The sequence below is a fragment of the Portunus trituberculatus genome, chromosome 37 (assembly GCF_017591435.1).
Source record: "Portunus trituberculatus isolate SZX2019 chromosome 37, ASM1759143v1, whole genome shotgun sequence".
In the NCBI taxonomy this organism is placed as follows: domain Eukaryota; kingdom Metazoa; phylum Arthropoda; class Malacostraca; order Decapoda; family Portunidae; genus Portunus; species Portunus trituberculatus.
The window spans coordinates 27,260,820-27,285,819 of NC_059291.1; the positions used below are offsets into that span (position 1 = coordinate 27,260,820).

General features: G+C 41.3%; 1 protein-coding gene across 8 annotated transcripts in view; it reads left to right on the top strand.

Moving 5' to 3' along the window:
* Positions 1 to 25,000, top strand: part of LOC123514083 (carbohydrate sulfotransferase 11-like) — a 273,163-nt gene that overhangs the window by 235,952 nt on the left and 12,211 nt on the right. The window contains exon 1 of one of the 8 annotated variants that reach the window (XM_045271695.1): positions 20,411 to 20,580. The exons of 6 other annotated variants lie outside the window; for them this stretch is intronic. The gene's annotated coding sequence lies outside the window, so the exon portion shown is untranslated. Of the gene's footprint in view, positions 1 to 20,410; positions 20,581 to 25,000 lie in introns of those variants that run through there. One more of the 8 variants, XM_045271693.1, reaches the window with a different exon arrangement.

A 25,000-nucleotide genomic window follows, 5' to 3' on the forward strand; every position in this document is an offset into this window, starting at 1 on the left:
CTTCTTCTTCTTCTTCTATTTCTTTTTTCTTCTTGTTCTTCTTGTTCTTCTTGATCTTGTTTTTTGTTCTTCTTCAGATCGTTGAGTCCAAACCCTTGGGTTCATCGGCGATCAAAAATTAAAACAACAACGAACAAAAAGGTCAAGAATAAAAGTCTAAAGCAGGTCAGAGAGAGAGAGAGAGAGAGAGAGAGAGAGAGAGAGAGAGAGAGAGAGAGAGAGAGAGAGAGAGAGAGAAGAGAGAGAGAGAAGAGAGAGAGAGAAAACAACAAGTACTGTAGACATTACCTACCTACACAACCACCACCACGACCTCCATCGCAACACAGTCCTAATTTAGCAACTCATAACGACCTCCATAACTAACTGTTCCTCGCTTAATTACCTGCGCTCTCCTTCCCCATTCATCCCCTTAACCCCATAACCCCATAACCATCCTTTCCTTGCCCTTCCCTTAACCATATTTCCCGCCCCTCTTTCCCTTTACTCCTCCCTTACCCTCCGTTCCTCTCATGCTACTTCCCTCCCTTTCTCCCGTTTTCTGCACATCAAATAAAGTAATTAAGCCAAGGACTGGAGCGTGAAGGGTACCAAGCAAGACCCGAGACCGTTCATTATTCATTCATTGGCGCGGCGGAGAGGATGCGATGTCGTCTCCACTCACGTACGGTTACTGTGAGGAAGGGTGAGGGTGTATGTGGTGGGGGATGAGAGGTGATGGGACACAGCTACAGGGTTTGAAGAGGAGGACGGCAAGGATAAAGGAAAAATAGGTAAGCTTATGAGGAGTGTGTGTGTGTGTGTGTGTGTGTGTGTGTGTGTGTGTGTGTGTGTGTGTGTGTGTGTGTGTGTGTGTGTGTTTGTGTGTGTGTTTCACTGTTTGATCTGCTGCAGTCTCTGACGAGACAGCCAGACGTTACCCTACGGAGCGAGCTCAGAGCTCATTGTTTCCGATCTTCGGATAGGCCTGAGACCAGGCACACACCACACACCGGGACAACAAGGTCACAACTCCTCGATTTACATCCCGTACCTACTCACTGCTAGGTGAACAGGGGCTACATGTGTGTGTGTGTGTGTGTGTGTGTGTGTGTGTGTGTGTGTGTGTGTGTGTGTGTTTTGAATTTTGGAAAGAATAGATGTGAGTGAAGGAAGGAAAGAAGTGGGGTGTAAGATGAGGCTAGGTATCATGTATGTATGTATGTATGTATGTGCAGTATGGTTGTTTATTTGTTGTTATTGTTGTTGTTGTTGTCGTCGTTGTTACTACTACTACTACTACTACTACTACTACTACTACTACGAGAGAGAGAGAGAGAGAGAGAGAGAGAGAGAGAGAGAGAGAGAGAGAGAGAGAGAGAGAGAGAGAGGAGCCTTGTCCTCTTACTTTATCGTGCTTGATGTATGAAGGAATCGTCCTCGCTCTCATCTTCTTTCCTGTCCTCGCTGCTTCTCTCAAATCTGGCCGCTCATTTCCTGTGTGTCGCGACGCTGTCTTCATGGTGGGCATTGCATGTAATTGGAGGTCACTGAGCAGCGGAGTGAGTCTGAAGGGAGGCGTGGTGGCATCCCCTTGTTGTCACCGTGGCTGTCTTGTTGGTATTTGCCCTCGTCAGAATACGTGGTGTGTTGGCAGAGAGAGAGAGAGAGAGAGAGAGAGAGAGAGAGAGAGAGAGAGAGAGAGAGGGGGCCGTGTGGCGGAAAGATGCACACACACACACACACACACACACACACACACACACACACACACACACACACACACGTAATATATCCTCACATGCCGCAAAGTCTGTTTGCCCCGCTAGTGAGTTTTGTTCCTATACTTATTTTCTGGCGGCGTGACAATCAAAACATCTGACATCTGTGACTCCCTCCCTCCCGAAGACCCGCGACAGATAAGCGAGAAAGGTTGGAGTTCGTGGTGGGCCGTCCCGAGTCTCTCCCTTCCTCCAGCGGGGTTATCACAAAGTTTCCTCCATCTCTCCCTCTTTTCTCTGGGTCGCAGCCACCGGGCGAGCGAAACAGAGTGGCAGGAGTGAGCGGTCCTCTCCGAATCTTTGTGTTGACAGGGATAAAAAGAATGAATTGAGCAATTTTCCGTGTGAGATTTCTTCCTGTCTGACCAGCGCTGGGGTCGTGTGTAGGAACGCGGCTAGAGGGGAAGGAGTCACGGGGAGGGAGAGTGGAGGGGTAAGGGTTATCGTGGCACTAGGATCGGAGGATGGTGAAACGGGGACTGGGAATAACGAAGGGAAATGTGTATAGGGAAAATTAGTTGTGCTGTAATGCAATGTGTTATTTGGTAACTGCTGTAGAGGTTGTGATGTGCTGTTTTGTATGCTGTGAGTGTGTTTATTAGGCTTCAGGGGCTATGAGTGCTGGGTTTTTTTAAGGAGGCAAGTGATGGCGCTGCTGTGCTGTGAGAAAGCAGCGGGTAAAACTATATAGTGCTGTGTTCTGAATAGGTTTCTTGAAGTATGAAGGTGTGGTGACTGCTGTGTCATGGGGAAAAAGAAGTTGCTGCGAATGCTGTGTTGGAAGGCGATTTTTGCAGCAGTGTCTTGCGTTGTATTGTTGAGAATTATGCTGCGCTGTGCTGTGGTGTAGGAAGGAAGGCTGCGGCAGGTGGTCCACGCTGGAGACGCAGGTGCTGAGCGGGAACTTTGGGACAACTTTGCAGACCTTGCAGGAGTGGTGACATGAGGTCCTGATGCCAGCCTTGCAGTGGGTGCGTGTTGGCCTCAAGGGAAGTTTTATGTTTTTTTTTTTTTGTTTCACTTATTCATTTTCTTCTCACTCGTGTCATCCTCCCACAATGCATCAGGGTCGTAAGAAATAGTTCAGTGTGTGCGAAGAGGGTTAACTGCCGAGTGGTGGAAGTGTGTGTGTGTTCTGACTCGCAGTGTTATAGTTATTGTTGTTTCAGTCTTATGTTCAGCGCCATATGAATCGCTTATGGCGCTAAGAACAATCAGTATCTGTTGAGGATGGAATGGCTTGCAAATAGTGACTTCCAAGAGAGAGAGAGAGAGAGAGAGAGAGAGAGAGGAGAGGAGAGGGAGAGGGAGAAAGAGCGCATCTTTGCAGTCTTCATATAAACCGTAGCTATGACGAAATTACATGTATATATATCCAAGCGTTGCACACAATAGTACAATGGCAACATGAAGCCGATAAACTCCTGATGAAAGGATACAACCAACGCAAGAATACAAAAGGAATAACGAACAAGATATAGTAACAATTAACTAGGCAGCGAGATACAGAGCCCAAAACACACACACACACACACACACACACACACACACACACACACACACACACACACACACACACACACACGAGAGAGCAGTGTTAGGTTGTAGGGTGAAGCAAGTCTCAACCAATCTGGAAAGAGGAGTGAAGCAGGGTGAGATCGATTTGCATAATGTGGTAAGTAACCCGGCATAGCGGCCTGAATAAGACAGATAGAAAGAAAATTGGTTCTGTGTCTAAATCGTATAAACGAGACCTGTCAAGTGTGTTTACGTTGTTATAATTAACTGGGAACGATTTTTGTCTGGCGCTTCTTCAGTCTGGGAGGGAGTGAGAGAAGGAAGGAGGCAGTGAAAGAGGAATGTTGATTGTGTGTTGGGACTAGAGGAGAGTAGGAGTGGAGAGTAGAAAGGATAAATGACGGAGGAAGAAATAAAAGATGGTTTGTTATGAGCAGGTTTTGGGATAAAGCAATTGCTGAAAAGGAATTTAAAGGGAACGTGAAAGAAGAGACAAGGAACAGGAAATATATATCTTTTTATATTTTAAAAAGATGAAGGAATAAATCAATATATTTCGATAAAGAAAAAATAGAAAATTAGATGAAAAAGAAAAAAAATAACATGTTCCCAATCAGTCATTTGAACAAAAAGTATATAGTTACCTTTTATGCTTGAATTGGCATTTCATCATGTTGTATAGTTATAGTATCCTGCTGTACAGACAAAGGATGAGGAATTCTGCCTTTACGCAAAAATATAAAGTAAATAAAATAAATTGATAAAATGAAATGAATAAATAAGTAAATCCACGGCTCAGGACAGCAGTTTTGATTGGAGACGTTGATTTAATTGATTTAACCTACTCTGCCCTACTTTACCTATCCATTCACCTACTTGCCTTACTGACTCTCCCTCACTGTCTACCTTACTTGTTTGCTCTGTCTCCCTGTTCCTACTAATTCTACTTATGTACCTACTTAATATTACTTACTACATAGTTTAATTATCTAACGTACATGCTCTCTCTCTCTCTCTCTCTCTCTCTCTCTCTCTCTCTCTCTCTCTCTCTCTCTCTCTCTCTCTCTCTCTCTCTCTCTTTTCTTAATTTCCGTTCTTGATTATTATTGCGTCCCTTTTTGTCTTCCTTACTTATTATGTCACCCTTCTTTTCTTGTCTTTCCTCTCCCACCCTTTCTTTTCATTTATTACCCTATTTTCAAACTGTTCCTTCTTCTTACCTACTCTAATCTCTTCCTTGTCCTTTTCCTTACTCTATTTCTTTCCCCCCTTTAAACGAGTTTCTCTTTCTCTTTCCCCGTCCTTCCCTTCATCTTCTCCACAGTACAAGCGTTGCCAGACCGCCACCTCGAGGACACTTCACACACAGCTGCAGACCATTAGGCGTGTGGAGGGTTGAACGCTCATCTGCATTTGGCAACACTATTTAGGCTTCGTTGGCATTCTCTTAGGTATCTTTTCTGCTCTCTCTCTCTCTCTCTCTCTCTCTCTCTCTCTCTCTCTCTCTCTATCTGTGTTTCTTCTGTTACATGTTCTTTTTCTCTTTCTCTGTGTCTTAAGTTCATTTTCTCGCATCTTTTCAAATTCTTTCCTTATTTTTTCTTAGTTGCTCTCCATCTGTTATGTATTTTTTTTTTCCTGGAGACGAATGCTCAGTATATTGATAGACGTAATTTATCCACTACTTGTGTTTGGAGATGTGGGAGGGAAACAAACCTATAAAAAGTCAAAGAATGCATGCCTACGAAAGAAAAGAACAGAAAACTCGAAAAGGAGAGTGGATGATAAGAAGTATTACAGCATGAAGGAAAAAAGGAGAGAAAAAATGGGGAAGAGAGGGGACGAAATGAAAGGAGATGAAATATTGGAAGAGGGAAGAGGAAATGAAAATGAAGAAAAAGTAGAGTGGAAGAGATACAGGACAGAATGAGATAAAACATTATTAGTTGATAAAAGAAAAAAAAAGAAAAAAACGGAAAAATGAGAAACACATAAAACAGAAAACAAGAAGAAAGTAGAGAAGAATACGAGACAGGAAAATGAAAAAAAGGTACGTCGATGGCAAAGAGGTGAAGCGACACGAAAGCAGGGAAATAGCAGCAGAGAAAGGAGAAGGAAACAGAGGAGTGAAGACAAGAGAAATAGGAGAGAAAGTGTCAAATAAAGGCAAGACAGCGCTGATACTTGGCGGATTTAAGGAGAGAGAGAGAGAGAGAGAGAGAGAGAGAGAGAGAGAGAGAGAGAGAGAGAGAGAGAGAGAGAGAGAGAGAGAGAGAGAGACGTCCTTTGATTTTATTTAACTTAGATCTGACCCAACTATGAAAGTTTATCTTTAATCTTTATTCCTAACGCGATCTTCCAAAGTCCACCTCCTCTTTCTCTTTTTCTCTTTATTTTTCGTAATTAATGAAAAAAATCCCATATGCGTCTTTTTCTTATCCTGATTCTCTCTCTCTCTCTCTCTCTCTCTCTCTCTCTCTCTCTCTCTCTCTCTCTCTCTCTCTCTCTCTCTCTCTCTCTCTCTCTCTCTCTCTCCAGTGACCAAATCAAGGCAGGAAAGAAGAGAGAGAAGTGGTTCAGAAGTTGGATTTAATGTGTGTGTGTGTGTGTGTGTGTGTGTGTGTGTGTGTGTGTGTGTGTGTGTGTGTGTGTGTGTGTAATTCACTGTTTGATCTGCTGCAGTCTCTGACGAGACAGTCAGACGTTACCCTACGGAACGAGCTCAGAGCTCATTATTTCCGATCTTGGGATAGGTCTGAGACCAGGCACACACCACACACCGGGACAGCAAGGTCACAACTCCTCGATTTACATCCCGTACCTACTCACTGCTAGGTGAACAGGGGCTACACGTGAAAGGAGACACAAACAAATATCTCCATCCGGCCGGGGAATCGAACCCCGGTCATCTGGCTTGTGAAGCCAGCGCTCTAACCACTGAGCTACCGGGCCGTGTGTGTGTGTATGTGTGTGTGTGTGTGTGTGTGTGTGTGTGTGTGTGTGTGTGTGTGTGTGTGTGTAATTCACCTCGGTCGTCTGCTGATCACCCAACCAGTCTTCCCCATCACGGAGCGAGCTCAGAGCTCATAGACCGATCTTCGGGTAGGACAGACCACAACACACAACACACACCGGGAAAGCGAGGCCACAACCCCTCGAGTTACATCCCGTACCTATTTACTGCTAGGTGAACAGGGGCTACACATTAAGAGGCTTGCCCATTTGCCTCGCCGCCTCCGGGACTCGAACCCGGACCCTCTCGATTGTGAGTCGAGAGAAATTAGAATAAATAATTGGAAATAAAGGAAAGCAGATAAATAGAGGTAAGAAAGTGACGAGGAAGAAGAGATCCCAAGAATGTGATAATAAAGAGAGAGAGAGAGAGAGAGAGAGAGAGAGAGAGAGAGAGAGAGAGAGAGAGAGAGAGAGAGAGAGAGAGAGAGGTCATGTGGCCACTTAGTTTTCCTTCATTTCTCTCACGCGCCTCCAGTATATCTCCAGATTTTCTTAAGGAGGTGGAGAAGGAGGAGGTAAAGAAGGAGGAGAAAGGGGAGGAAAAAAATAGAAGCGAGGAAGTAATATTTGAGAAGAGAAGACCGTCGGAGGAATTAGAATAAAGAATTGGAAATAAAGGAAAACAGATAAATAAAGGAAAGAAAGTGACGAGGAAGAAGAGATCCTAAGAATGTGATAATAAAGAGAGAGAGAGAGAGAGAGAGAGAGAGAGAGAGAGAGAGAGAGAGAGAGAGAGAGAGAGAGAGAGAGAGAGAGAGAGAGAGAGAGAGAGAGAGAGAGAGAGAGAGAGAGAGAGAGAGAGAGAGAGAGTTTGGTTTAGTTTATAAAGCTTCATATAAAAACGACCAAAACAAAGGAATAAGTAATAATAAGTAACATTTTTTAATTTTTTTTTTCAATTTTGCACTACGTTTTTTCTCCTCCTTTTTCTCCTCCTTCTCCTCCTCCTCCTCCTCCTTCTCCTTCTCCTTCTCCTTCTCCTTCTCCTTCTCCTTCTCCTCCTCCTCCTCTTCCTCCTCTCCTTTTCTCAATCGTGGATTCGTGATGGGAATATTATTTCTTTACGATTTTAGTTGAACTTGCAAAAAAAATACGAAGAAAAAAGATCAGGAACTGAGTGAGATAAGAAAGTTTTGAAAGAAAGATAGAGAAATGAAGTGAGAGGGGATGGGGATGGGAGGAAAGAGGAAAGAAGATGATGCTGGCTAGAAACCCACATCAGTTGAAGCCACATGGAGAATAGGATGCGAAAGTGATTGGATAGACAGATAGATAGATAGTCAGATAGATTCATTGATTGATTAAATGGTGGAAATATAGATTGATGTGGTTTAATACAGGAATGATGTGTTTTTTATTTATTTTTTTATTTTTATCCTATTGTTTTATTTACGTGTTTTTTTTTTCATTCATACTATAGAAGTCGAATTATTGTACTGAATGTTTACTTTCTAATTTATTCTATTTTGTTCATTTACGTATTCATTTATTTGTTTCATTTTACTATCCCCAGATACATATTAATACCAGGACTCCCAGTTACCACCACCACCATCACCACCACCATCACCACCACCATCTTACATTCCACTACTGTTCTTCACCACCACTATTATTCCACACCACCACTAACCACCATTCCCGAGCACCAATTACATCACCATCCATCACCACCACCACCCCGACCAGATCGATAAGTAGCCCAAACGTCTGACATAAACAAGCAGAGAGTAACAACCGATGCAGATATGGTCGTTCCAACACCTGCTTGCCGTGGATTCAGGGGCAATAATGAGCCAATGAATATCGCCATTCTATCAGGTGCCGAGATACTGCCGGCAGGAGTCTGTATCAGCAGGGCGCCCACTATCTTCCTCCCGCCTGTGTTCCGGCCACGCGTTATCTCTCGCCACAAAGTTATCGTTAATGGTTCTCTGTGGTGATTTAGTGCAATTGGCCCTTTTCACTTGCGGTAGTTTACGTTGTAGTCATAATTTTTGTCCTTTGGTTTATGAGGAAAGGGTGCACACGTTAAATCATGTTTGCTCCACGTTGTCGCTTTCTCTCAAGTTCTTCTCGATGTGGCGAAAGGCAGTCGTTTGATCATCTCTGCTGTAAGTTGTTTTCATCTTTATCCGTCTCGTTATCATTAAAAGAAACCCACTCATTTCATCATCCTTGCTCTATTCTGCTATAGTCAACGCTCTATATTGTCACCTTTCCCCCCCTTTCCTCTCTTCGTATTTCCATGACGAGACAGTTTTGATTGTTGTATTGTGTAACCATCACTATGCTCTCCACACTCCTTTTGTTCATCCCCCTACGATAAATGATTCTCCCTTTGTTGTTTCTGATTTAAAATTTTAATTTCTTATCACCTTAATAATATTTTCTTTTTTTCCTTGTCACAATCCAAATAACTATGTATAAGGCTAAGTGGAGACGGAAAGGAGGAATGAAGGAAGGGAAAAGGGAAGCGAGTAAAAGAGGAAATGTAAGAAAGGAAAGGTTACTCTGGTACTAAGTAAACACCGATTCTATGGGCAACGCCATATGTGGAGAGAGAGAGAGAGAGAGAGAGAGAGAGAGAGAGAGAGAGAGAGAGAGAGAGAGAGAGAGAGAGAGAGAGAGAGAGAGAGAGAGAGAGAGAGAGAGAGAGAGAGAGAGAGAGAGAGAGAGAGAGAGAGAGAGAGAGAGAGAGAGAGAGAGAGAGAGAGAGAGAGAGAGAGAGAGAGACCTTCATACACGCCCATTACCAGACCACGCCCATATTCTGACACGATAAGACGGGAGAGGCAAGGTGGGCGTGGAGGAAACGTTGAACTTGTATTAGAAATTTGTGAGAGGGGCGGGTCTTAGCGGGGTGGGGCTGGGCGAGGCAGAACAGAACAGAGCAGGGCAGGGTGGGGTTGTAATAGTGAGGGGAGATGAGGCGTGGTTAGTCCCGCGGTGGCGTAACGTTGGGCGATGTGTATTCATTTAGGTGTCAGGAGGATTAAGGCCCGTCATGTCTCCTCATTAGCAGGTGTGGGGGTCGCTGCCAGGTGAATGGTTGGGGGAGGGGTGGAGGGAAATTAGAAGGGATTCATCTTAGATATATAGAAGTAGCCGGGGCGGATGGCTGACTAACTCCCTGGTTGGCTGACTCTAAGTTGACTGACTGGCTTGGTGATAGACTGATTGACTCTCTCTCTCTCTCTCTCTCTCTCTCTCTCTCTCTCTCTCTCTCTCTCTCTCTCTCTCTCTCTCTCTCTCTCTCTCTCTCTCTCACGTAATTTCTGCTGTTCATTATGCCTACGTGAGTTTCCTTATGAAGGTTTACTAAACGAAATAACATCAAACCAAACCCCCACAAGAAGTGTATCAAGGGTTCATTATAAAAAATGGCCTACCCACTGAGGAGAAAATGGGGAAAAAGGGGAAGACTTGGTGTCCACTGATATAAAGATTCACATTAATGGTTCTTTTTTGCTCTTCCTCTTCTTTATAACTCTTAACACAACAAGAGAGAGAGAGAGAGAGAGAGAGAGAGAGAGAGAGAGAGAGAGAGAGATAGAGATAGAGAGAGAGAGAGAGAGAGTAAACAGTATTGGTGGGTTGGTTGTAAACAAAGCTTTGAATAGAGAGACAAATGACTTGGGAAACTCTCGACCCCCTACGATACTCTTCATAATGGGACGCGCCTTAGGGGCAGAGAGAGAGAGAGAGAGAGAGAGAGAGAGAGAGAGAGAGAGAGAGAGAGAGAGAGAGAGAGAGAGAGAGAGAGAGAGAGAGAGAGAGAGAGAGAGAGAGAGAGAGAGAGAGAGAGAGAGAGAGAGAGAGAGAGAGAGAGAGAGAGAGAGAGAGAGAGAGAGAGAGAGAGAGAGAGAGAGAGAGAGAGAGAGAGAGAGAGAGAGAGAGAGAGAGAGAGAGAGAGAGAGAGAGAGAGAGAGAGAGAGAGAGAGAGAGAGAGAGAGAGAGAGAGAGAGAGAGAGAGAGAGAGAGAGAGAGAGAGAGAGAGAGAGAGAGAGAGAGAGAGAGAGAGAGAGAGAGAGAGAGAGAGAGAGAGAGAGAGAGAGAGAGAGAGAGAATAAATAAACAAGCATGGGATTCTGACTGACTAGTGGTAAGATAACTGTGACTGGCTTAGTGGTGGTAGTGGAGATGGTGGTGGTGGTGACTGTTGGTAGTAGAGGGAGGGAGAACTCAGAGGACCAAACGCAGAGGCCTCATCCTGGCAGTGTTTACATGTGGCTGAGTATCTTGATGAATAGTGAGTCGCTCCAGGCGGCCACTGCTGGTATGCTGTGGGGAGAGGTGAGGCTGGACTATTAGGAGCAGTGGAGAGAGAGGTACTGCGGAAGGAAGGGGAGCTGCTGTTTGAGGGAGAGGGAACCACAGGAGACGGTGAATTAGGTGAGGTGTGAGAATGAGTGATGGTTTACAAGGGGAAGAAGAGGATGCACGTGTACCTGATGTGGAAAGGAAGGGAACAAAATGTAAAGTTTACAAGTAGTTTGTATGTTCGTATAGGAGGAAGGAGGAAAGGGTGAGATGCGACGTTGGTTTGATCGATAAAAGCATACGAAAGTGAGTTTGTTTTTTGCAGTCGCTGAGTTGTTGTGAGTGATGTTTGTTTGGAGTGACAGAGTTTCGTCATTCGTAGCATTACACGTTACATAAGTAGGAAGTGTGTTTTGTGTGTTTCAGTATTGCTATTATCATTATCATTATTGCTATTATTATCGTTATCATGAATATTATTATTGTCATTATAATTATCATCGTCATTATTATCATCATTATCATAGATATTGCAATGCTGTAGGTGGTGGTGGTGGTGGTGGTGGTGGTGGTGGTCCTATCAGGGGTTCAACACGGTGCATCACGTAATCGCAGCCGTTACAGCCACGATCTTAACAACAAACCTTGCCATGTACACTCGAACACGAACTTCTACCTCTTTAAAGTCTTCAGAATCTCTCATATAGAGGTTTCGATCCGCTTAAATATTGTATTCCGGGACTTTGAGACCCTCTTGCTGGCTGGAGGAAACGATAATCGGAGCCTAAATTGCGAACGTGGAAGTCCGATTAAGGAGTCCTCATTGGCTAATCTAAAACCAATTTACTCAATCACAACACAGCATCAAACTCTTCGCTAACTCCCTTTAATATCTTCTGGGAGGTGGGAAGAGGGACAGGGCGGGATGAAGGGGTGGAAAACTAAGACAGTGAAGATTCTCGTAGGAGCTTTGGTTAGCTAAGGTGCAAAGATCGACCTGGAGAGATGGAAACCAATCCCTGGCGAAAGAATAAGGGTTAGATTAGGTGGGAAGATAAAAAAGATGTGGAGCGATAAGGAAAGCTGAAGTTTTGGAGCGGAAGATTAGGTTATGTTAGGTTAGGTGGGAAGATGAGAGAGAGACTGAATAGGGTTGGAGAAAGGATGAAGGAAAGACACTAGAAAGCGTAGGGAACATATTTGAGGATGGATCATGGACAGGTAGGAGAGAGGAGAAGCGCTGCAGGTGAGGTAAGAGACTGGAACAAGCATAGATCCATCACAAATTAGAACTTCAGGGGTTTGACATTGTTTCATATCCTTTGTAATTCTTTCTTTCTGTAACCTGACTAAGGGATTAAGGGACCATCGCCACCATCAGCCCATAAGCTCGACCACTCACCACTGTTCGCCATAACTTTCACCCACCGCCACAGATTGCACAAGTTACCCTCTTCAGTTAGACATAAGAATGAGAGAGAACGGAAGTGATGCAAAACTCTGTGTGTGTGTGTGTGTGTGTGTGTGTGTGTGTGTGTGTGTGTGTGTGTGTGCAAAACTCTGTGTGTGTGTGTGTGTGTGTGTGTGTGTGTGTGTGTGTGTGTGTGTGTGTGTGTGTGTGTGTGTGTGCGTGTTTATGACATAAATAAAATAAACAAATGCTTCATGATGTGTATGCAGGTGGAATATAAACACTGTGGAACTCTGTGTGTGTGTGTGTGTGTGTGTGTGTGTGTGTGTGTGTGTGTGTGTGTGTGTGTGTGTGTGTGTGTGTAATTCACCACCACCACCACCACCATCACCACCACCACGGTCGTTTGCTGGTCCCCCAGCCAGCCTTCCCCGTTACGGAGCGAACTCAGAGCTGAGACCACAACACACTCCACACACCGGGAAAGCGAGGCCACAACCCCTCGAGTTACATCTCGTACCTATTTACTGCTAGGTGAACAGGGCCTACACATTCACAGGCTTGCCCATTTGCCTCGCCGCTTCCAGGGACTCGAATCCTGGCCCTCTCGGTTGTGAGCCGAGCGTGCTAACCATTACATTACGCGGTGTGTGTGTGTGTGTGTGTGTGTGTGTGTGTGTGTGTGTGTGTGTGTGTGTGTGTGTGTGTGTGTGTGTGTGTGTGTGTGTGTGACAGTTGGTCCCCAAATCAGTTGGTCCCCGAACTTGTTCATTCTCGCTATGTGAGTCAGTTGTGTGTGTGTGTGTGTGTGTGTGTGTGTGTGTGTGTGTGTGTGTGTGTGTGTGTGTGTGTGTGTGCTATTTATGTTTCATATTATGGTGGTCGATTTAACGTGTATAAACTTGAAATACAGAAGGCAAAGTAAACGAATAACTATAAAATAGAACTACGAACTGCGTATCCTCTGCATAATGTATAACCTCACATCCGTGTAAATCCTCAGCCAGGTCATTGACAAATGGTGAAAAGAATCAAGTCTAATATTCATCACTGGGGGACTCTCTACTTGATGAGTGCAGTTATGGACGTGGTGTTATTCATTTTTGCTTTCTGCTTTCTGTTATCTAAATAGTCTTAGAACCAAAATGTATCGCCCTCGTTAGTTTTCTATTTAAAATATTATGATTTACAATATCGAAAGCTTTCGATAGATCGCACAGTGTCAGCAGAGATATGTTCTTTTCCTCTAACACAGTGTTATTGTAAAGTTTATTTGTAAGAGTAGTTAGGGCTGTATCTGTGAATAATTTTTGCCTGAAGCCGAATTGAGTATTGGAGAGGTGTTTGTTGGTCTCAAGGACGGCAGATAGTTGTTGGACCACAATTTTTCCGATAATTTTTGAGAAAATGGGTAGCAGCGATATTGGGCAATAATTTCTTGCATCATTCTTGTCTCCATTTTTAAAGATTGTTATGACGGTGGCCTGTTTCCATATGGTGGGGGACCTTCCTGTAACTGTTCATGTCTTTATGATCGTAGTAATATACGATTAGTAACTGGGAGTGAGTTTTCGATAAATCGTAGCGCAATACCATCTGAGGCGGCTGAGTTCTCACTTGAAACTCCTGCACCTCCGATATTCTTGGATGAAACTCAGCCTCCACCTCTGAGACTCTCACAACAAAAGCCTCGAGGACAAGAGAATTTCCACACTTTGCCAAAACTGTATAGGGAAAGCAGGGACAGTCTCTACACAAACTATAGTCCGTCTATAGCAGTGGTTCCAAACCTTTTGGCACTCGCGACCCCTTACCTAAAAGTTTGAAACCCTTGTGACCCCCACCTTATGGCTTACTATCACAGGCACACATACTTACATCTATAATATCACCTAATGACATTGAACTAATGTAGCACACGTTTTGTTTTGCACCAAAAAAAAAAAAAAAAAAAAATGTTAGAGCATAAAACATGTAATTGAGATGAAATTAGCATTATCCCAAGCTACTTCTGGCAAGGCTACGCGACCCCCTGCCAAGGCTTCGCGAAGCCCCCAGGAGGTCGCGACCCACCGGGAACACCCTGGTCTTAGCTACCATCACGTCACTCGCCACTAGCGTCCATTCACTGAAAAGGTTAACCTGATTAGTACGTAGTAATAGTAGTAGAAGTAGTAGTAGTAGTAGAATAAGTGTAGTAGTACTTATAGTAGCAGTAGTAGTAATAATAGTAGTAGTAGTACTGGCAGTAGTAGTAGTAGTAGTAGTAGTAGTAGTAGTAGTAGTAGTAGTAGCAACAGTAGTAGTAGTAGTAGTAGTAGCACCAGTGGTAATGGTAGCACAAGTAGTGGTTGTAGCAGTAGTTGTAATACTATTATTTTTATTATTATTATTATTATTATTATTATTATTACTACTTTTGTTATTATTATTATTATTATTATTATTATTATTGTTAGTAGTAGTAGTACTATAGCAGTAGTAGTAGTAGTAGTAACAGTAGTAGTTGTGTGTTTAGGTTAGGTGTATACGTGTATTAAGACACGTGTAAAAAGACACCTGTGTGTGTGTAATTCACTGATTGATCTGCTGCAGTCTCTGACGTGTGTGTGTGCGTGTGTGTGTGTGTGTAATTCACCACAGTCGTCTGCTGGTCACACAGCCAGTCTTCCCCATTACGGAGCAAGCTCAGAGCTCATAGACCGATCTTCGAGTAGTACTGAGACCCCACACACTCCACACACCGGGAAAGCGTGGCCACAACCCCTTGAGTTACATTCCGTAACTACTTGCTGCCAGGTGAACAGGGGGTACATATTAAGAGGCTTGCCCGTTTGCCTCGCCGCTTTCCGGGACTCGAACCCGGGCCCTCTCGATCGTGAGTCGAGCGTGCTAACCACTACGCTATAAAACGCGGTGTGTGTGAATGTGAATTTCCACACTTTGCCAAAACTGTATAGGGAAAGCAGGGAAAGTCGTCACTTGTACACAAGATATAGTCCGTCTATAGCAGTGGTTCCCAACCATTTGGCATTCCGACCCCTTACCCAAAAGTGTGTGTGTGTGTGTGTGTGTGTGTGTGTGTGTGTGTGTGTGTGTGTGTGTGTGTGTGTGTGTGTGTGTGTGTGTGTGTGTGTGTGTGTGTGTGTGTGTGTGTGTGTGTGTGTGTGTGTGTGTGTGTGTGTGTGTGTGTGTGTGTGTGTGTGTGTGTGTGTGTGTGTGTGTGTGTGTGTGTGTGTGTGTGTGTGTGTGTGTGTGTGTGTGTGTGTGTGTGTGTGTGTGTGTGTGTGTGTGTGTGTGTGTGTGTGTGTGTGTGTGTGTGTGTGTGTGTGTGTGTGTGTGTGTGTGTGTGTGTGTGTGTGTGTGTGTGTGTGTGTGTGTGTGTGTGTGTGTGTGTGTGTGTGTGTGTGTGTGTGTGTGTGTGTGTGTGTGTGTGTGTGTGCAGCTGCCACTGCCGACACCCCCTCCCTTCCAAGCCTTTCTTTCGTATGCGCACAGGTGCTGGGAAGAAATTTAAATAAAACACTTGGAAGAAGCAAAGCAGCAATAGCGCAAGGAGCTGCCATTTGCGCCTTGACTGAATTAAATGAAGCAGTCAGTCGTGAACAGTCAGTCGAACTTTAATGTACCGTACTACGGATTACTTCCAACACAGATAACAGTAGATCTGGATTTGACACGGCCAACGGTTTAGCCAACGGACAGTCACTCAAGTCACTCGGTTCAAGTCAGTCGTGCTAGGGATACCGCTGCAGCCAAGAGTGAGGGGTTATAATTGTTACGTGCATGTTCAGGCATTTTGACATCTGTAGAGACAATGAAACAGTGAAATGTGAATGCTGTTAAAAGAGTTTTTTGTCCAACAATGGATTTACAGTGAAAGTGTGAAGAGCTTGTGTCGAGGCTCACATGAAAATAATATTATGCGCGTGCGTGATGCAGTCGCTAGTGATGTCACTGTGCAGTGAGTAATGAAGTACAGTGAGGTGAATAAGGAGTGAACATTGTGAGTGGTGTAATGCACACAGATTTAACATTGTGAGTGGTGTATCCAACCGTGACGTGTGTAGGGTGACGCTGAGTGTTGTATGCGGAGTAATAAGTCAGTGGTACAGTGGAGAAGAACTGCTAGTGGTGACTTGAGGCGTACAATGTGAAACACTACAGTGAAATATAATGAGAGGTCACACAAAATGGCAGAGTGAGAGGCTGTAACTGGGACGTAATCCGAGACGCGTGCAACTGGTGGCAATGACTGCAGTTATGACATCTGGTGCCATATAGATAGTCAGTTTGGGAAAAGATAGTGACACTGGTGAAGAACAGTGACATGTTATTGACATCACTGTGACGTGGAAGTGTACTGTGGAGTGCTGTTAAGTGTTAAACTCACCTGATTACTAACGTGACTGCAACAAACCGATGAATGATTAATAGTGACTAGAATGGTAGGAAACAATGCCTAGGCAGTGACTGATAGTAACTACTGCGATATATTTCTTCGCGTTAATGATGTAAAAAATAAAGCCCGCCTACGCGCTTTGTAAATAGTCTTCCTAAAAAAAAAGAAAAGTTGCATTTTTGTTAATGAAATTATATAGAGTACGCTAGTGCAACATCTGTGACATATATAAGGGTTGGGATAGTAAGACACCAACAGTGATGTCCACGCCAAGCGCAAACCTGGTGTCGCCACAGGAGGTAACACACGGTCACAGAGTGATGACAAGAGGCGTAAACTCACAGGTGTGAAGAGATGAGCAAGTGGACAGCCAAAATCATGTAAAGTAATTTATAATTGATACAAAACTTGCATTTTGTGTTTGAAATACAGCTGTAAGCTTAAAGTTGTATTTAAACATCCACCTGGTAATATACAAATTCTCGTATTTGACTCTTATAACTGAGCGGTACAATGAATGACACGGTTGTATGGATTTAGATATCACTTTCAGGCATTGAATTAAACACAGTTAGCTTGCTTCATAGTGATCTTCATAGATTCATGTTGGCTAGGAGCTGAGATTTCGAGGTTTGAAATTTAAGGTCCGTTCTCCGGCTCTGCAGCGCGGCGATTTTCGTGTCAAATCCAGATCTATTGTTATCTGAGCTTCCAACTATCACTACAGTCCAGCACACTTCAGTAACCTCGCATGATAGTTACACAGCTGTCATGCGTAGATTACTTGTGAATGCATCGGGAGTAGAGTAACTCCAGCGAAAATACGGAAAGAAAAGCACACCAGACTTCATAACTACTTTGCGAAAATTTTGATAAAAGGTAAAACGTTTGACAGTTGTTATGATTGTTGTTTCAGTATTGCCTTCTCATTTTGCCTTTTTCAAGCCAAAACTTCTGTTGCTCTTTCGCTCTTGGATCTCGGCAGTCTTGTTCTGTATTATGTGTTTGTTTCTTGGACTTTTATTTTCGTCAGATTCTTCATATGTACATCTGTCAAATTCCATTACTATAATTTTTGCTATTATCTTTATTATTATTATTATTGTTATTATTATTGTTATTATTGTTGTTATTATTATTATTATTATTATTATTATTATTATTATTATTATTATTATTATTATTATTGTTATCATTATTGTTATTATTGTTGTTGTTATTATTATTATTATTATTATTATTATTATTATTATTAATTATTATTATCATTGCTATTTGTTATCATTATTGCAAGAATGACAATATATGGGAAAGTCCGGAAGGGATACAAGGAAAGTAAAGTACTCATCCACAGCCCGTGTATCCTTCCCACTTTCCCACAAATTATTATTATTTTTATTATTGTTATCATGATTATTATTATTATTATTATTATTATTGATATATTGAATACTATTATTATTATTATTATTATTATTACTAGTAGTAGTAGTAGTGGTAGTAGTAGTAGTAGTAATAGTAATAGTAGTAATGGCAGTATTAGTAGTATTAGTAGTAGTAGTAGTAGTAGTATTAGTATTAGTAGTACTAGCAGCAGTAGTAATGGTAGCACTAGTAGTGGTTGTAGCAGTAGTTGTAATACTATTATTTTTATTATTATTATTATTATTATTATTATTATTATTACTACTTTTGTTATTATTATTATTATTATTATTATTATTATTATTATTATTATTATTGTAAGTAGTAGTAGTACTAGCAGTAGTAGTAGTAGTAGTAACAGTAGTAGTTATGTGTTGAGGTTAGGTGTATACGTGTATTAAGACACGTGTAAAAAGACACCTGTGTGTGTAATTTACTGATTGATCTGCTGCAGTCTCTGACGTGTGTGTGTGCGTGTGTGTGTGTGTATTCACCACAGTCGTCTGCTGGTCACCCAGCCAGTCTTCCCCATTACGGAGCAAGCTCAGAGCTCATAGACCGATCTTCGAGTAGTACTGAGACCCCACACACTCCACACACCGGGAAAGCGTGGCCACAACCCCTTGAGTTACATTCCGGAACTACTTGCTGCCAGGTGAACAGGGGGTACATATTAAGAGGCTTGCCCGTTTGCCTCGCCGCTTTCCGGGACTCGAACCCGGGCCCTCTCGATCGTGAGTCGAGCGTGCTAACCACTACGCTATAAAACGCGGTGTGTGAGAATTTCCACACTTTGCCAAAACTGTATAGGGAAAGCAGGGAAAGTCGTCACTTGTACACAAGATATAGTCCGTCTATAGCAGTGGTTCCCAACCATTTGGCATTCCGACCCCTTACCCAAAAGTTTTGTGTGTGTGTGTGTGTGTGTGTGTGTGTGTGTGTGTGTGTGTGTGTGTGTGTGTGTGTGTGTGTGTGTGTGTGTGTGTGTGTGTTGCAGCTGCCACTGCCGACACCCCCTCCCTTCCAAGCCTTTCTTTCGTATGCGCACAGGTGCTGGGAAGAAATTTAAATAAAACACTTGGAAGAAGCAAAGCAGCAATAGCGCAAGGAGCTGCCATTTGCGCCTTGACTGAATTAAATGAAGCAGTCAGTCGTGAACAGTCAGTCGAACTTTAATGTAGCGTACTACGGATTACTTCCAACACAGATAACAGTAGATCTTAATTTGACACGGCCAACGGTTTAGCCAACGGACAGTCACTCAAGTCACTCGGTTCAAGTCAGTCGTGCTAGGGATACCGCTGCAGCCAAGAGTGAGGGGTTATAATTGTTATGTGAATGCTGTTAAAAGAGTTTTTTGTCCAACAATGGATTTACAGTGAAAGTGTGAAGAGCTTGTGTCGAGGCTCACATGAAAATAATATTATGCGCGTGTGTGATGCAGTCGCTAGTGATGTCACTGTGCAGTGAGTAATGAAGTACAGTGAGGTGAATAAGGAGTGAACATTGTGAGTGGTGTAATGCACACAGATTTAACATAGTGAGTGGTGTATCCAACCGTGACGTGTGTAGGGTGACGCTGAGTGTTGTATGCGGAGTAAGTTAAGTCAGTGGTACAGTGGAGAAGAACTGCTAGTGGTGACTTGAGGCGTACAATGTGAAACACTACAGTGAAATATAATGAGAGGTCACACAAAATGGCAGAGTGAGAGGCTGTAACTGGGACGTAATCCGAGACGCGTGCAACTGGTGGCAGTGACTGCAGTTATGACATCTGGTGCCATATAGATAGTCAGTTTGGGAAAAGATAGTGACACTGGTGAAGAACAGTGACATGTTATTGACATCACTGTGACGTGGAAGTGTACTGTGGAGTGCTGTTAAGTGTTAAACTCACCTGATTACTAACGTGACTGCAACAAACCGATGAATGATTAATAGTGACTAGAATGGTAGGAAACAATGCCTAGGCAGTGACTGATAGTGACTACTGCGATATATTTCTTCGCGTTAATGATGTAAAAAATAATAAAGCCCGCCTACGCGCTTTGTAAATAGTCTTCCTAAAAAAAAAAAAAAGTTGCATTTTTGTTAATGAAATTATATAGAGTACGCTAGTGCAACATCTGTGACATATATAAGGGTTGGGATAGTAAGACACCAACAGTGATGTCCACGCCAAGCGCAAACCTGGTGTCGCCACAGGAGGTACCACACGGTCACAGAGTGATGACGAGGCGTAAACTCACAGGTGTGAAGAGATGAGCAAGTGGACAGCCAAAATCATGTAAAGTAATTTATAATTGATACAAAACTTGCATTTTGTGTTTGAAATACAGCTGTAAGCTTAAAGTTGTATTTAAACATCCACCTGGTAATATACAAATTCTCGTATTTGACTCTTATAACTGAGCGGTACAATGAATGACACAGTTGTATGGATTTAGATATCACTTTCAGGCATTGAATTAAACACAGTTAGCTTGCTTCATAGTGATCTTCATAGATTCATGTTGGCTAGGAGCTGAGATTTCGAGGTTTGAAATTTAAGGTCCGTTCTCCGGCTCTGCAGCGCGGCGATTTTCGTGTCAATTCCAGATCTATTGTTATCTGAGCTTCCAACTATCACTACAGTCCAGCACACTTCAGTAACCTCGCATGATAGTTACACAGCTGTCATGCGTAGATTACTTGTGAATGCATCGGAATTAGAGTAACTCCAGCGAAAATACGGAAAGAAAAGCACACCAGACTTCATAACTACTTTGCGAAAATTTTGATAAAAGGTAAAACGTTTGACAGTTGTTATGATTGTTGTTTCAGTATTGCCTTCTCATTTTGCCTTTTTCAAGCCAAAACTTCTGTTGCTCTTTCGCTCTTGGATCTCGGCAGTCTTGTTCTGTATTATGTGTTTGTTTCTTGGACTTTTATTTTCGTCAGATTCTTCATATGTACATCTGTCAAATTCCATTACTATAATTTTTGCTATTATCTTTATTATTATTATTATTGTTATTATTATTGTTATTATTGTTGTTGTTATTATTATTATTATTATTATTATTATTATTATTATTATTATTATTATTATTATTATTATTATTATCATCATTGGTATTGTTATTATTATTGCAAGAATGACAATATATGGGAAAGTCCGGAAGGGATACAAGGAAAGTAAAGTACTCATCCACAGCCCGTGTATCCTTCCCACTTTCCCACAAATTATTATTATTTTTATTATTGTTATTATTATTATTATTATTATTATTATTATTATTATTATTATTATTATTATTATTATTATTATTATTATTATTATTATTATTATTATTATTATTTTTAGTAGTAGTAGTAGTAGTAGTAGTAGTAGTAGTAGTAGTAGTAATAGTAGTAATGGTAGTATTAGTAGTAGTAGTAGTAGTAGTAGTAGTAGTAGTAGTAGTAGTAGTAGTAGTAGTAGTAGTAGTAGTAGTAGTAGTAGTAGTAGCAGAAGTAGTAGTAATAGCAGTAGTTGTAGTAGTAGCAGTAATGATATTACGAGTACAAGTAGTAATAGTAGAACAATAATAATTATTATATTTATTATAATTGTTATAACTGTGATATAAAAATAATAATAAAGAAAACAATAATAGATTGATAACAATAATACTAATACTAATACTAATAATTAATACTACTACTAATAATAGTAATAATAATTATAATAATAATAATTAATGATGATAGTAATAATTATGATAATAATCATGATTATAATAATACTAATGATTATTAATAATAATAATAATAATAATAATAATAATAATAATAATAATAATAATGAGAAAAACAATAATAATAATAATAATAATAATAATAATAATAATTAATGATGATAGTAATAATCATGATAATAATAATCATGATAATAATAATCATGATAATAATAATCATGATAATAATAATCATGATAATAATATTAATAATGATAATAATAATAATAAGGATAATAATAATATAATAAAAATAATAATAATAATAATAATATTTATAAAAATATTGAATAATGGTGATAATAATAATAATAATAATAATAATAATAATAATAATAATTATAAAAATATTGAATAATGGTGATGATGATGATGATGATATTTATATTTCCTAATTCTGACTTGCTTTAACATTACTTATTACCGTTGTTGTTGTTATTATTATAATTTTTATTGATACTATTATTATTATTATTATTATTATTATTATTGATTTTCTTATTATTATTGATGTTCTTCTTCTTATCACTATTATTATTATTATTATTATTATTATTATTATTACTATTATTGATGTTCTTATTATTATTACTACTATTATTAATTATTATTATTATTATTATTATTATTATTGATCTTATTATTATTGCTATTATTATTGTTATTATTATTATTATTACGTTCACCGGTTAAATGGGTAAGATTGGCATCGGGAAGCCGGTGAACAATAACAATAAAAAAAACACTGCAGGTTCAACTGGTGAGTAAATGCAAAGGGGCACTTAAGAAACTATTCAATAACCCAATAACAATGAAATTGACATACACATATATATAACATGAAACACATGAAAATGACATACACATATACATATGACACATAAATAAATACAACAATAAAGAACCCAACTTAATACCTAACAATAATACTAATCCTATAAACAATAATACTAATCCTATATAGAGGCAATGTGGAAAAAACGGGACGAGGGGAAGTGATACTTATGAGGTGCCGCAGTGGTGAAGTGCTGGGTGATGGTTGATCCCACGGTAGTCCAAGAGGCGTTGTGTTCACTGGTTGAGGCCTTGACCTCGACTGACTTCCAGAAATCAGGGAGCTTGCTTAACACTTCCGCTTGAGTCGAATGGGGCCGCGTGAATCCAACTTCGGGACAGTAGCGGGGCTTCATGAAACGGTGACATGGAGGGTTCATGAGACGGTGACGTGGATGGTTCATGAAACGGTGACGTGGAAGGGGAGGGGGAGAGGTGGCGAACGAGGTAGCAAGCGAAGGTGGTGATGATAGTGGAGTATGTTAGGGGCGGGCCGTAACATTATTATTATTATTATTGTTAGCATTATTATTATTGTTATTATTATTGTTATTATTATTATTATTATTATTATTATTATTATTATATTATCAATATCAATATTATCTCGTTATTATCTTTATCACTATTATTGTTATTGTAATTTATTATTATTATCATTATCATTATTATTATTATTATTATTATTATTATTATTATTACTATCATTATTTGTTATTAATAATATTATTATTATTATTATTATTATTATTATAATTATTAGTAATTACCATTTTCTGCTCCTTCTCCTCCTCTTCTTCCTCCTCCTCCTCTTCTTCCTCTTTCTCCTCAACCAAAGAAAGGACAATCTCCATTTACATGAAGTTTTTCGTATCAGTATTAGTTCTCCGCCACGGACTGCGATAGGGAAATGCTGCTGGATGCTTGAGAGGCGAGAGGGAAGGTGCGTTGAGGGAGGGAGGGTAAAAGGGCAAAGGGGATTGGAGTGGAATAAGGTAAGAGTCGAAGTCAGAGGAGAAGGGGGGGCGAACTACTCCATACCACGGAAACCCATCTGGATAAACCAATAAAGGGAGGATAATAGGTGTGGAGGCTTGATACGACTCGGGATGGGGTGATAGGGATAGAGGCCGAGGGAGGATCTCATAGGAACTGAGAGAGAGAGAGAGAGAGAGAGAGAGAGAGAGAGAGAGAGAGAGAGAGAGAGAGAGAGAGAGAGAGAGAGAGAGAGAGAGAGAGAGAGAGAGAGAGAGAGAGAGAGAGAGAGAGAGAGAGAGAGAGAGAGAGAGAGAGAGAGAGAGAGAGAGAGAGAGAGAGAGAGAGAGAGAGAGAGAGAGAGAGAGAGAGAGAGAGAGAGAGAGAGAGAGAGAGAGAGAGAGAGAGAGAGAGAGAGAGAGAGAGAGAGAGAGAGAGAGAGAGAGAGAGAGAGAGAGAGAGAGAGAGAGAGAGAGAGAAACATGATCTGGGTACACAGAGAAAAGTAACATAGAGGGCTAAATGAACCTTCGGAATATCTTAGTTTAAAGACGCTTCAAGACTGGAATCCGATACCGGAGGGAAGATTCTAAAGCAGCAATGGAGGGGAGGAAGTGTTTGGAGGTGCGCTGTGTGGGTGTGAGGGAGAGCAATGGAGAACAAACACGAGATCCAGACACTTGATAGTTCAGGGCCATGGTTGACCGCCCCCTGACCCGACCCGGAACTAATGGTGGGCAATAAAATTATTTCCGTGTTGAATTGTGTGTTCCACCTGGAGACAGGGACAGGCTGGTAAACAGAGGCCAGTGAGTGGCGTGAACTCCAAACAGACAGAGACGGAAGGACAGATGAATAGAGAACTGCACACCCACGGCTTGCATGCTTGATGGATGACAGATATAGATAATTCCGAGTAAAATTAATGAAAGTGATGCAGTTATTTGCTTATTTGCACACACACACACACACACACACACACACACACACACACACACACACACACACACACACACACCGCGAAGAGTAGTGGTTAGCACGCTCGATTCACAATCGAGAGGCCCGGGTTTGAGTCCCAGAAAGCGGCGAGGCAAATGTGCAAGCCTCTTAATGTGTAGCCCCTGGTCACCTAGCAGTTAATAGGTACGGGATGTAATTCGAGGGGTTGTGGCTTCGCTTTCCCGGTGTGTGTTGTGTGTTGATGTGGTCTCAGTCCTACCCGAAGATCGGTCTATGAGCTCTGAGCTTGCTCCGTAATGGGGTTTGACTGGCTGGCTGACCAGCAGACGACCGAGGTGAATTACACACCGTTGTCAATTTACTACCAGGAAAGGAAAGGAAACATGAGTTTAATTTCTTCCGAGTCATGTCTCTACAGCATTCTATGTCAGTTTATACATACATAAATAGTTATTGTTCATAATAGTCCAATTTACATCTGATACTCTCAAGATACATTTCACTAAAGTTAGAAAAATAAATAAATAACCACAGCGAGAACATATCTTAATTTTTGTATGGATTCATGTTCATTATTGATTTGCCTATGAGTCAACATATGCATTCTTTCCTTATTAATGTTGTTTGTTGTTGTTTATGTTGTTTTTGTTGTTGCTGCTGCTGCTGCTGCTACTGCTGG